We start from the raw sequence: 13099 nt of genomic DNA on the forward strand, positions 1-13099 counted from the left end.
GTACTAATTTCACATGGATGAATGGAGAATTAAATTACATTGATAACATGATAGCTTGTTCCTCCCACTTGGAACCAGATTAGGCCTGGGCAAGTAATATGTGAATGGTTAAAGAGATGATCGTACCAGCACTTGCATCTATTTATACTGCTTTAAAAAAAACACTCTGTTCCCACTTTGCTCTATAAGCTTTAAATTTAACATGGAATTGTTTCCTATTGTGGGCTGTCAATATCTTTTTCAACTACGGTGAACAATTTATTTTAAGGATCCTCTATTTCCCCGCCGAGCAGATGGGATGGAGAGTCACAAATGACATCCAGTATTCCAATGCCTTAATACAGTTGCCTACATTATGAAAAATAAATGCTAGAGAATTACTTCCATTTTTTCTGACATATCTATATGGCACACACATATCTTATATCTGCATAATAGAAGGTGGAATAGAATTTCCAGAAAAATGTATGCCCCTTATTTTATATAAGGGAACTAGGACAGAAGATCTCCTGTTATCTCAATCCCTAGGGGTCTCATAGGGTCCGAGACATTTTATCTTCTGAAAAAATATTATTTTAGGAAATGAAAAGTCCAGGTGCAGTAACTGCCACCTCCATCTAACCATCATGTTCCCTCTTGAAGTATCAGAAAAATAAACAATATCATGCACATGAAAATAAAACTGAAATTAATGCAAAGAGAAGAAAATATCACTGTAGTGACCATTTTTATCCAGTTTTCTCAAGGCTTCAACTAGGTCTTTGATTTTATGCCTGCATGTAACTGCAGGTATGATTTTTATAGTGAAAATAATCGTGAGGGCAGTTTTTAGTCCACAGATCTCTACCTGGTTTGCAGGCCTCATCAAGTGGCTGTATAAGTGATGTTTGGGGCTGTATAAGTAGGAGCATTGCCAGCAGATTGAGGGAAGTGATCATTCCCTTCTATTCGTAATTGGTGAGGCCTCATCTGGAGTACTGTGTCCAGTTTGGGGACCCACACTACAAGAAGGATGTGTGCCCTTGTTGCCAAGAAGGCTAACCGCATTTTGGGCTGTATAAATTGGAGCATTGCCAGCAGATTGAGGGAAGTGATCGTTCCCCTCTATATGGCATTGGTGAGACCACACCTGGCGTAGTGTGTCCAGTTTTGGTCCCCCCACTACGGAAGGGATGTGGAAAAATTGGAGAGTCCAGCGGAGGGCAACAAAATGATTAGGGGGCTGGAGCACATGATTTATGGGGAGAGGCTGAGGGAACTGGGATTATTTAGTCTGCAGAAGAGAAGAATGAGGGGGGATTTGATAGCTGCTTTCAACTACCGGAAAGGGGGTTCCAAAGAGGATGGATCTAAACTGTTTTCAGTGGTGCCAGATGACAGAACGAGGAGTAATGCTTTCAAGTTGCAGTGGGGGAGATTTAGGTTGGATATTAGGAAAAACTTTTTCACTAGGAGGGTGGTGAAGCACTAGAATGGGTTACCTAGGGAGGTTGTGGAATCTCCTTCCTTAGAGGTTTTTAAGGTCAGGCTTAACAAAGCCCTGGCTGGGATGATTTAGTTGGGGGTTGGTCCTGCTTTGAGCAGGGGGTTGGACTAGATGACCTGCTGAGGTCCCTTCCAACCCTGGTATTGTATGATTCTAAGTGGAGATTAAGTGCTATGAAATGCACCTGCATTTATTTGTAGGCACAAAATGGACGCTGTTTCTGAAAATCCAGTCCTATTTGTTAGTTATTCTGATTTGTTGAGCTACTTGAGGGTTAAGAGATAGCTAGGGAAAGTGGGAGAGAGTGAGAGAAATGAAGGAAGAGAAGATGAAAAGTAGAAGACACTTCCATGTGCTAAAGCCAAATTGTGCTGTGCTAGCACTAGCAAACTTCATAGCCATAAATCACCACCTTGAGAGGAGCTGGATGAGTGATCAAAATGAATGAGTCTTGTCTACCCTACAGCTTCAATTCCACCATTGCTAGCTTCAGTGGAGCTCTTCTGGGGTGACTCAAGGCTATGAAATGTGCTAGTATAGACAAAGCCATGCTGTAGGCAAGGAACACATCACGTAGGATGTAGATTGGTGTCCTTTTGTAGACAGGAAAAATAACTTTTTGGTGGCCCAGTCACAAGGTCTTTTCTCTCCCTGCTGACTTTTCTGATGTACACATCTGGATTGAGGTCACCCACACCTTTTATATTGACCACCAGACAGTAGGTGTTAAAGCATTTTGCTTGCCACTGACCTGGGCTTAGTTCAAACCAGTGACATCACTTGTATATACTCCTTTGTGACTCTTATTCAGCAATACAAGGTACCCCCCCACATCTATTCCAAGACCTCATTACATCAGCATGTTATCTCCATCTTCCAAGCCCTTGCTCAGCTTTAACTTTATTTTTTTTAAATTTTGAAAAACGTCTTTGGTGTAATCCTAGCCCTGTTGAAGCCACGCCCAAGCTCCCATTGATTTCAGTGGTGCCAGGCTTGCACCTACTGTGAAAATGTAGATAAGTCTCGTCTTCCTCCATGGTTGAGACTTGGCTGAACTATTTTTTTCCTTTGCAAGAGAGTTTGGGAATATGACAATACGCTAATGAAATGGTTGCTAGTGTCTGAATCACTAACACCTCCCCCCACCCCCCCCAAAAATCCAGAAAAGTACCCAAGTACATTAAAAGATGCCTCGGGGATTAAATTAATCCCATTGACTTCAGTGTGACCACTTGTGTGGGTATAGGAAGTCGAGGACTTGGCCTCACGTGTTCAAATTCAAGAAACAGAAGTAAAACCTCTGGAGAAAAATACACACTAGCGCTCTGAAAAATTGTGGATGTAGTCACATAAGTTATTGATATCGGCCTATATTGGATCTGCGTCATTATTTTCAAAGGGGTTTATTATTTTTCACTTGTCACATTTCTACATTTTCTCTTTCACAGCATGTTAGGAACTAACCTTAAACCATTTCAAGGGGGAAAATGAGCAATAAAAGCGTAACTCTGTCAACCTAAATTCTCTGTTTCCTCTTGTGAAGGGACTCGCTGTCTCCAGCTGGTTTTAAATACATCACTTGTTGTAGAAATTTCCATTATGAATCCTACATGTCTGAGAAACATCTATTTTGACTTGTGCAGTGAGGGCTGTTCCTTGCTGAAGTGAAAATTAAGTGTTTGTACTCTTCTGGAGTGCCTCACACGTGATTGTATTCTGGCGTTGTACCATACGAATGGCTCTTGCTTCCTTGCTGTGAGAATGGGCTCACTTTGAGAGCCTGCTGAGACATATTTTTCTTCAGTCCTGTGTTGTGATGCTCGCTATTTTGCACGAAAAAACGTGTCTTAAGGAAGTAAAGGCAACTACTGTCCACTGTGATTGGCGCTGTGTGTGTGTGTGTCTCTCTCTCTCTCTCTCTCTCTCTCTTTCTCACAGTGAAAAGGAGTGCTTTTTACACACAGCCTACGGGAAAATAAGCTTTCCTTGGTTGGCCCATTGGTACAAAAAAGTGTTAATATAGTGGTATTGAGGTCTGGTATAGGGGATATTCTTAAGAGTCTGTGGATCTCTGATTCCAGTTGGCTAGAAAGCTGAATTCCTTGTGTGATGGTGTTTGGATTTGTACCTGCCCAGGTCTGAATGGCTGTCCAGGAAGCATTTCCTTCTGCAAGTTCCATTAGGTAACAGCAGAGACTCACTAACTGAATACTTGCTACTTTTGGCTAGCCTTCCTCCCCTGGTCGTTTGCCCCAGTTTGGTGCCTAACTCTTTCTCTTAAAACTTTAATTCACATTTGCTCAGGGAGAGGGGACACCTATGTTACAATATATACATTTTTTTTTTTTAAAGAACTGCTACCGTTTCTTCAGCCCCATAGCTATGCTTGATGATTACAACCACGAAGTTAAGCTAAGGGCATAATTCTAGAAGGTTCTGAGTGCCTCAATTTCTGTTGAGGCCTTTGGTGATTGAGGGCACTCTGAACTCTGGAGATTCCAGCCATTAGACCTAGCATAGTATAGGATCGCAAAGAAAGCCAGGAGATAAGGGAAGGTCCAAGGGGAGAAGTGAAATATCCTGAGATATTATGCTTTAGCTGTGTACAATCTTATATTTTTCATTTTTGTCCTTTAGATCTAGTCATTTTCCAGTCTTTAAAATATAACTGACAATTTGAGGGACTAACAGAGCAGGAGTGATTCTGTGTTAATTTCATCTACTTGCATACTTCTCCCTCATCTAGTCCTGCCTGATCCTACTCATGTTCCTCACAGCCTTCTATAATTAACTCTCCTCATTTAAGATCTACAAACTTTTCCACCTCATTGTTCACTCTTTTCGAGATCATTGATACTATTTTATTGAATTATTCCCTCTCCACATTAGATAAACTTGCACAGGTGAAACTACAGTTATGCCATCAAACTGGTGCCAACCCCTAATGTAGATGTGATGCAGTAATGTAAAGAAGAGCTTCCCCTGAGGGTGACCAACTGCTAAATCTCCCGGAAGTTCCCTCTGTCTAGCTGGCACTGTATATACAACTGGAAGTATTTTAGAGAAAGCTACTGCAGGGAATGAAGCTGGATTGGGCACAGCTTGGACTGGGTTTTTCCAGGCATGGGAATGGATTGACAAAGGTGTGGAGTTTCTCGAGAGAGGAGCTGATGAGCAGAATTAGAAAATGCCTGCCAAACATAACCAAACTGCATAACATCCTGTTGCATTCTCTCTCCCCCCTTCCCCATAGTCTGTTTTTTCTTCAGTTGCATGCTCTTTGGGGTAGAGACTGCCTTGCCTTGCCTTGTCTGTAAAGAGCCATTGATACTTCTCTTTGTAGAAATGACTCCAGATCTTGTGATTAGATGTCAATTTTTCCGCTTTGTGAAGTCATTATTGCTGAAGTAATTATAACTTTTCTGTGTCATCTGTCATGGCAGTATCAGCATGCCAGATATTCCCTGTATGGAAATAGTTTCATATTGTATGATTTATTAAGGTCCAATAGTTGGGGAAAGTCATAAATATTTGGAACTTTCTGAAAAATATGCAGGGAGAATTAATTAAGAAGTTCTTAAAAGTATATTTGGCATTGTTTTTTAATTTTCAAGAGTCTTATTTTTCTCTGAATTGTAAAATCCTTAAATATTTAGAGTCTTAAAAAAAATAAATGCTTGCATAACTTCAGTGATGGTTCAAACACTTCCATTTTTAGTTCTTACCGCACACATGATGTGATCGTTTATTTTCAGCAGCCTTATATACATATTGCTAATCTTCTCTGTATATTAATGGTTTATTAATTAAGTGTTGCTGAAATATACAGAGGAAATAAAGTCAATCCCTGTCCTGAAGAGTGCACAGTGTACAAAACGGACACAGAAAATGGGAGGCACTGAAATGCTGTTACCCTGGAAAATGAGCATGATATAAGAACCTAAGCAGACTAGACACTGGGAGACCCCAGCAGAGGAGCTAAGTTTGTTTTAATGTAGTGCTTATACACTTTCTGCAAGAAGGGAGTTTAGAGGAGGAATGTGAATGAGAAGAGGGTGCATGCACCAAAGAATGTCTCAATGAGATCCTTCTAGACAAGTCCACTAAGCTGCATTCTGCAGTAGTTGGGACTGTAAGTGATCTTCAAGGGAAACCCCAAATAAAATGCCTTAAAATATCCCAGCATACATGTTACGAAAAATTGGGTCACAGGGGCAAGGGAGGGAAACTTCTGATAACTTTGGAGATCAGGGGAAGCCATTCATGACTACCACTGAAACATGACCATCCATGGTCAGCTGATCAAGATGTTTTTGTACTCAGACCACCCTGTGTTCTGACTGGTTGAATCCTCTGCAAGAACTTTATTACAATCTTACCATATATGATTTTCTGCTTTTACTGTATGAAGTTTTGCATTGTGGATTTAGGAAAAGCTCTCATCCTTGGGAGCGGTGAGGAATCCCACATCTTTGCTCCTCTGAATAATGTTTTTGGGAACATTCAATGCTATGCTTAGTTGCTAATTGATTTATCTGTTTACAGGAGACTAGCATCTCTAAGAACTAATGAGATAATAGTTCAAATGGACCAGGTCCTTTGGATGATAAAGTTAAAGAGTCTGTTCTGTGCTGTCTCTGTTCTGGCCCCATGTTTCTGTAAAGACCCAAAATCCTTAGCTGCATGAGCTGTTTGTTTTTCTTTAGAGGTTTTCAGATGAACTAACCGGTGAGTAAAACTAATAAAATATCAGCCATTTTATTCTGTTGAGAATCTTTTTTTTTTGCTGTCCTGGTAGACTCTCTTAAATCTTTTTTTTTTTAAAGGTTTTGTTTGTTTGCTTGTAACGTGAGCCAGTTTGAGACGTGGAGACTGAAGTCTTTTATCCACAGAATAGATACCAAAGCAGTAAAATCTTTCCTGACCGTGTCTTCTGGAAATTGTCTCCACCCTATCCTAGTGGGGTCAGCTGCTGGACTGGGCCCATTCAGTCTCTGGCCTTTCTACTGAGATAGTCAACTAAGAGGCACCAGTTGTGTTGGTGTGTTTTGGGATATGGATACTGGTTCACCAAGATCTGAGCTTCATTTTCCACATAGGAGCCATTGAGCAGCCATCAGATAGTAATAAGCCCAAGCCATAGATTCATAACTGGTGTGCTAGAGCTGGGGGAGCTTTTCTTGACCTGCTGCTCACAAACAGGGAAGAATTAGTGGGGGAAGCAAAAGTGGATGGGAATCTGGGAGGCAGTGACCATGAGATGGTCGAGTTCAGGATCCTGACACAGGGAAGAAAGGTAAGCAGCAGGATACGGACCCTGGACTTCAGGAAAGCAGACTTCGACTCCCTCAGGGAGCGGATGGGTAGGATCCCCTGGGGGACTAACATGAAGGGGAAAGGAGTCCAGGAGAGCTGGCTGTATTTCAAGGAATCCCTGTTGAGGTTACAGGGACAAACCATCCCGATGAGTCGAAAGAATAGTAAATATGGCAGGCGACCAGCTTGGCTTAATGGTGAAATCCTAGCGGATCTTAAACATAAAAAAGAAGCTTACAAGAAGTGGAAGGTTGGACATATGACCAGGAAAGAGTATAAAAATATTGCTCGGGCATGTAGGAATGAAATCAGGAGGGCCAAATCGCACCTGGAGCTGCAGCTAGCAAGAAATGTCAAGAGTAACAAGAAGGGTTTCTTCAGGTATGTTGGCAACAAGAAGAAAGCCAAGGAAAGTGTGGGCCCCTTACTGAATGAGGGAGGCAACCTAGTGACAGAGGATGTGGAAAAAGCTAATGTGCTCAATGCTTTTTTTACCTCTGTCTTCACTAACAAGGACAGCTCCCAGACTGCTGCGCTGGGCATCGCAACATGGGGAGTAGATGGCCAGCCCCCTGTGGAGAAAGAGGTGGTTAGGGACTATTTAGAAAAGCTGGACGAGCACAAGTCCATGGGGCCGGACGAGTTGCATCCGAGAGTGCTAAAGGAATTGGCGGATGTGATTGCAGAGCCATTGGCCATTATCTTTGAAAACTCGTGGCGAACGGGGGAAGTCCCGGATGACTGGAAAAAGGCTAATGTAGTGCCAATCTTTAAAAAAGGGAAGGAGGAGGATCCTGGGAACTACAGGCCAGTCAGCCTCACCTCAGTCCCTGGAAAAATCATGGAGCAGGTCCTCAAGGAATCAATCCTGAAGCACTTAGATGAGAGGAAAGTGATCAGGAACAGTCAGCATGGATTCACCAAGGGCAAGTCATGCCTGACTAATCTAATCGCCTTCTATGATGAGATTACTGATTCTGTGGATGAAGGGAAAGCAGTGGATGTATTGTTTCTTGACTTTAGCAAAGCTTTTGACACGGTCTCCCACAATATTCTTGTCAGCAAGTTAAAGAAGTATGGGCTGGATGAATGTACTATAAGGTGGGTAGAAAGTTGGCTAGATTGTCGGGCTGAACGGGTAGTGATCAATGGCTCCATGTCTAGTTGGCAGCCGGTGTCAAGTGGAGTGCCCCAGGGGTCGGTCCTGGGGCCGGTTTTGTTCAATATCTTCATAAATGATCTGGAGGATGGTGTGGATTGCACTCTCAGCAAATTTGCGGATGATACTAAACTGGGAGGAGTGGTAGATACGCTGGAGGGCAGAGATAGGATACAGAGGGACCTAGACAAATTGGAGGATTGGGCCAAAAGAAACCTGATGAGGTTCAATAAGGATAAGTGCAGGGTCCTGCACTTAGGACGGAAGAACCCAATGCACAGCTACAGACTAGGGACCGAATGGCTAGGCAGCAGTTCTGCAGAAAAGGACCTAGGGGTTACAGTGGACAAGAAGCTGGATATGAGTCAGCAGTGTGCCCTTGTTGCCAAGAAGGCCAGTGGCATTTTGGGATGTATAAGTAGGGGCATAGCGAGCAGATCGAGGGACGTGATCGTTCCCCTCTATTCGACATTGGTGAGGCCTCATCTGGAGTACTGTGTCCAGTTTTGGGCCCCACACTACAAGAAGGATGTGGATAAATTGGAGAGAGTCCAGCGAAGGGCAACAAAAATGATTAGGGGTCTGGAACACATGACTTATGAGGAGAGGCTGAGGGAACTGGGATTGTTTAGTCTGCGGAAGAGAAGAATGAGGGGGGATTTGATAGCTGCTTTCAACTACCTGAGAGGTGGTTCCAGAGAGGATGGTTCTAGACTATTCTCAGTGGTAGAAGAGGACAGGACAAGGAGTAATGGTCTCAAGTTGCAGTGGGGGAGGTTTAGGTTGGATATTAGGAAAAACTTTTTCACTAGGAGGGTGGTGAAACACTGGAATGCGTTACCTAGGGAGGTGGTAGAATCTCCTTCCTTGGAAGTTTTTAAGGTCAGGCTTGACAAAGCCTTGGCTGGGATGATTTGATTGGGGATTGGTCCTGCTTTGGGCAGGGGGTTGGACTAGATGACCTCCTGAGGTCCCTTCCAACCCTGATATTCTGTGATTCTATGGAAGGTTCTGTATTGCAGTAATTCTTTGAGTCCACTTGGCAGGTGACACAGGAACAATTTTCAACTATCTGTCAGGACCCAAATAAGATTTCAGTGATTTCCTTTTTACTAATGGTGTAAAGCAGCATAAGGATGTTAGCTCTTGTAGGAGAAATGCTAAACTCTGGATTTAGGCCTAGAGAGGTAAAGAGCTTTCCAGTTCACTTTAAAATACTTGTGTAATTTTTTCCTATTGGGAATTGGTAGGGATAGAGACTGAAGTCTTTGGGAAAGTTTGTGATGTACAGTGCTTAATTTGTGCCAGGGCTTGCCAGGTTTGGTAGTTCATAGCCCTGGCACCTTTGGGCTTGGCTAGCAGTTCATAGCCCAGGCACCTCTGGGCTTGCCATGTCAACTGTGAAAGTAAAAAAAAAAAAATGCTTGATCCCCAACTCTTTCATTACAAATTAAGCGCTGGGGGTGTGGCTACATATGAAAATATAAGTTTCTGGCACTGAAAGCTGTCTTGTGTTCAGTTCATGGGGGGAAGGAACTTCATAAGAAAACTGTATCAGGTGTTGACAAAGATATACTAGCATGGCCAGATTCTGTACTGATGAAGTGAAAAGCTTTGGACTGTAGAAGAAACCTGTTAAACTAAGACTTCAGTACAGCATGCATTTAACAGATGTGTCCTTGAGTAAGCATGCATTTAAGAGGGCTCCATGATTTTATTACATGGTGTTACTTGATAAGGTATGTATTAATTCAGGAGATTTGTTCCAATAGTGGGCAAGGATGTGGCTTCCTTTGGGATGTTTATTCTTTTAACTGGTTTGTTAGAGCAACATCCGCTAGTGCTGTTAAAATGACAATTTTTTTAAATGGTCAGGCTATATAAGACAAAACTTTAATTTGTTTAAAAAAAGATTTGACGTTTGCTTGTGCAAAAGCCATGTTCATATTGTTAGAAACAAAAGGAAGGAACCCAGATAATTCAATTTAAGAATAAATATTTTATGTCTTTCTAAAATATATGTTCTAGTTTAATCACACATTACGGGTTTTAGTGCCGGAATTACTGGGTGATATTCAGTGTATGGCCTGTGTTGTGCTGAAGAACAGATTATATGATCATAATGGTCCCTTGTGGCCTTAAAATCTGTCAAGTATATCTGTTTTCACATTTTTCCCCTCTAAAAGCTGTAGTACAAAATTGAATCCTCACTGAGATTCCTATCCGCTGAATCTCAAAATGTTATCCTGGTGTGTCATGTTTGCTTCCATGTGTAAGATTTATACTTGATACAAGTCTGGTTGTTACTTGTTACTCTTTTTTAGATTGTCATCTGATCACTTTGCAAAATGGCTTTGTGTTTTGTAAATGGCACTAAACATGGCCACCATTTTGTCCCAAATCAAGTCTTTATCATAAACCTTAGAACCTGAGTCTTTATCATAAACCTTAGAACAGGGGTCCCCAAACTTTTTACCTTGCACCCCCTCTTACCCCTGTCCACACCCCCACCCCACCCCCCGGAGCTGGGGCTGGCAGCGGAGGGACGCGGGCAGGGGTCAAGGGGCTGAGGCTGGGGCCATAGCTGGGGGTGGCAGCAAGAGTAGAGCCTTGGCCGGGGGCCTCGGTCGGCAGCCGGGGCCAGGAGCGGAGTTGGGTGGTGGTTCTTCCCTGCCCGCTGTGGGGGCTGGCCCAGGCCCGTAACGTGCCTCCTGAACATACATTCATGCCCCCCTAGTGGGGCACGCCCCACAGTTTGGGGACCTCTGCCTTAGACTGTTGTAAGCCTGTTACCCACAGAGAGGCTGGCAAGTGTTACTCATTAAGCACTGATGCTAAAATCTGTCCTCTAACATCACTATGCTCTTCTTTTGTCAAAGCAGTTTTATAGAACCTTGTTTCATACTTTAGCTCATCCTCCTGTCTCCTGGCTTCCACCTTTCAGCTCTTCAGAGCGTGGGAAAACATATGATAGAGACTCTACTGTGGAGCAAACTGGGGTTATTGAGAAGAAATGGGATTCCCCAAATGGTTAACCTCAATACATCCACAATACAGTCAAGCCTTTCTAGGCTTAGCTGCCTGGTGGTCAGCAGAGTAGATATGCATGCAAATAATTCACAATTTGATTCTGTGAGAAAGCTGGTCTGTATTGAGAGCTCCAGTTACTAAGAGAGAATGCTTTCCTCCTGCATGTCTAGTGATGAGACTCAGTTTATCCAAAGAGTAAATATTTGTATCAGTTTAATGGCTAATATTTTTTCCTTACTCAGACAGGTACATTAGCTTTGCACATTTCAAGTATCTGGAAAATATCATCAGACTTCATTACTGACTGTTTCACGTTTTGTTTTCCAAAAGTGGGTCTACATAAGACCACCCTTGAGATAGCATTTCACTACTTTAATGATGGGCTATAGATAAAAGCATTCCAAACAATTGTCAGAAATCCTCTTGATTGTTGTAGATCTGTCTGAGAATTCTATAATAAATTGGTTTAAAGTAATCCCAAATTTTTAGTAGCAGGCTATCCTAGCTCTTAGGCATTTGTCATTAAACTCAGGTTCAGAAAACTAGGTTTCACAGCATGATTAATTCATGTGGCTATTGATGCTAGCAAAACGTATAATCATATCTCTGCCCAAAGATGTTTTTCTATACTTTGGCTTGCGGTCTGCCTGTTCAACAAAAGTTCAAGTAAAGCAAACACAAAGGTGTTAAGAACCTTAGTACACCAGCCTAAATGTTCTGCACAGCTGAATGCTTAGGCTCATTTATTAAAGGATTTGTCATTCCCTGTCTCCACAATAGCTCGTTTTTTAAAGACACTGTCAGTGTTTGAGCTGTTGTTTGAGCTAGAAGATAAATCATTTTGTGGGTTCTTATAATTTATATAGTCCTCATGCCTACTGCTAGCTTGCAAGGTAGGATCCAGTGCTGTTCGCTTAACTGACCCTGAGCTCTTCCTCCTTCTATTTACATTCTTAGTCAAGGCTGCATCTTGGAGACAGTGAGCTCCCAGCCTGGCTTGACAGAAACAAACTTGAGTCATTCCCCTTTTGTTGGCTTTTCTTCTCAACTGTTGTCATTGCTCTTCCGAAAGAGCTGGACTGGATGATCTCTGTGCTGTCTATAGGTTTTAGCACGGGAGTCTTGGAAGCAGAAAGGGATATGCTGGAAGGGGAAGTGATCTCTGTGGCTAGGTAGAGGGGGTGTGCACTTGCTCAGAATTCATGGCTTTCCCTCTGAATTATGAGAGCCAACCATCTTATCCCCATACAACCAATTGCTGCCATTACTGTTGGATGGTTGAGAGGCCTGTCAAGATGAACTGCTTCAGCAGCATTAAAAGCAGAAGTGGCAGGCAGCAGCAGATGTTAGTTGGCAGTGGGAGGCAACGGTGGGGGTGGAGCGTTATATAGGGGAGTTTCAATGAAGATAGCAATGAGAGCTATTGAGAGAATTTGTGAGGGGAAGGTTAGCAGCACAGAACTGTGGAGTAGAAGCTTTTTGGGTGTCTGTAGACAGTGGATTTGGGACATGGTCGCATAGTTGTTTAAGTATGGTCAGTAAAGTTAGTCCTGTATAGAACAGAGGAAGACACGGTCGCCACTCCCAGACGTTAAGTGTACATTCAAATAAAAAAACAAATGTTGAATTGTAAATTGTCCTTTTTGTTCTGGTGGCTCACCTGGCTCATTGTTTGACCTGAATGTCATGATGGAATGCTGACCTTTTAATTACTCTAGATGTCCTGTATTACTTGTGTGGAAACATTAATCCTCGCAAATTCCCTGTGAGGTAGTTTTCTGTTCCCATTTTTCCAGAGAGGAAGCTGTTGCAAGGAGATGAAGTGAGTAGCCCAAGGTCACACACTGAGTCAGAACCAAAAACTAGAACCCAGGAGTTCCTGGCTCACCACCTGGTCAAATTGTTAGTTACAGCTGCCTCTTAATATAAACTGGGTTAAGCTGTGTGGTGTTAAATCTGGGTTTAAAATTACAGGCATCCATACAAGAGCAGTCTAGAATGGAAGGTATTGTGAGATGTGCCTAAATAAAACAGTGATGGGCACTATAGAAATACCTAGATGGCTGCAGTGACTGAACGATGACCCAAAGTTTCCCTTCCCTCTTTTT

At 42.6% G+C, this 13099-nt stretch overlaps 1 protein-coding gene across 1 annotated transcript in view; it reads left to right on the forward strand.

Moving 5' to 3' along the window:
* The window catches only part of PSMD1 (proteasome 26S subunit, non-ATPase 1), a 120140-nt gene that overhangs the window by 56871 nt on the left and 50170 nt on the right, over positions 1-13099 (forward strand). The window lies entirely within an intron of this gene.

This window comes from Natator depressus, chromosome 9, assembly GCF_965152275.1.
Source record: "Natator depressus isolate rNatDep1 chromosome 9, rNatDep2.hap1, whole genome shotgun sequence".
NCBI classification, from domain to species: Eukaryota; Metazoa; Chordata; order Testudines; family Cheloniidae; genus Natator; species Natator depressus.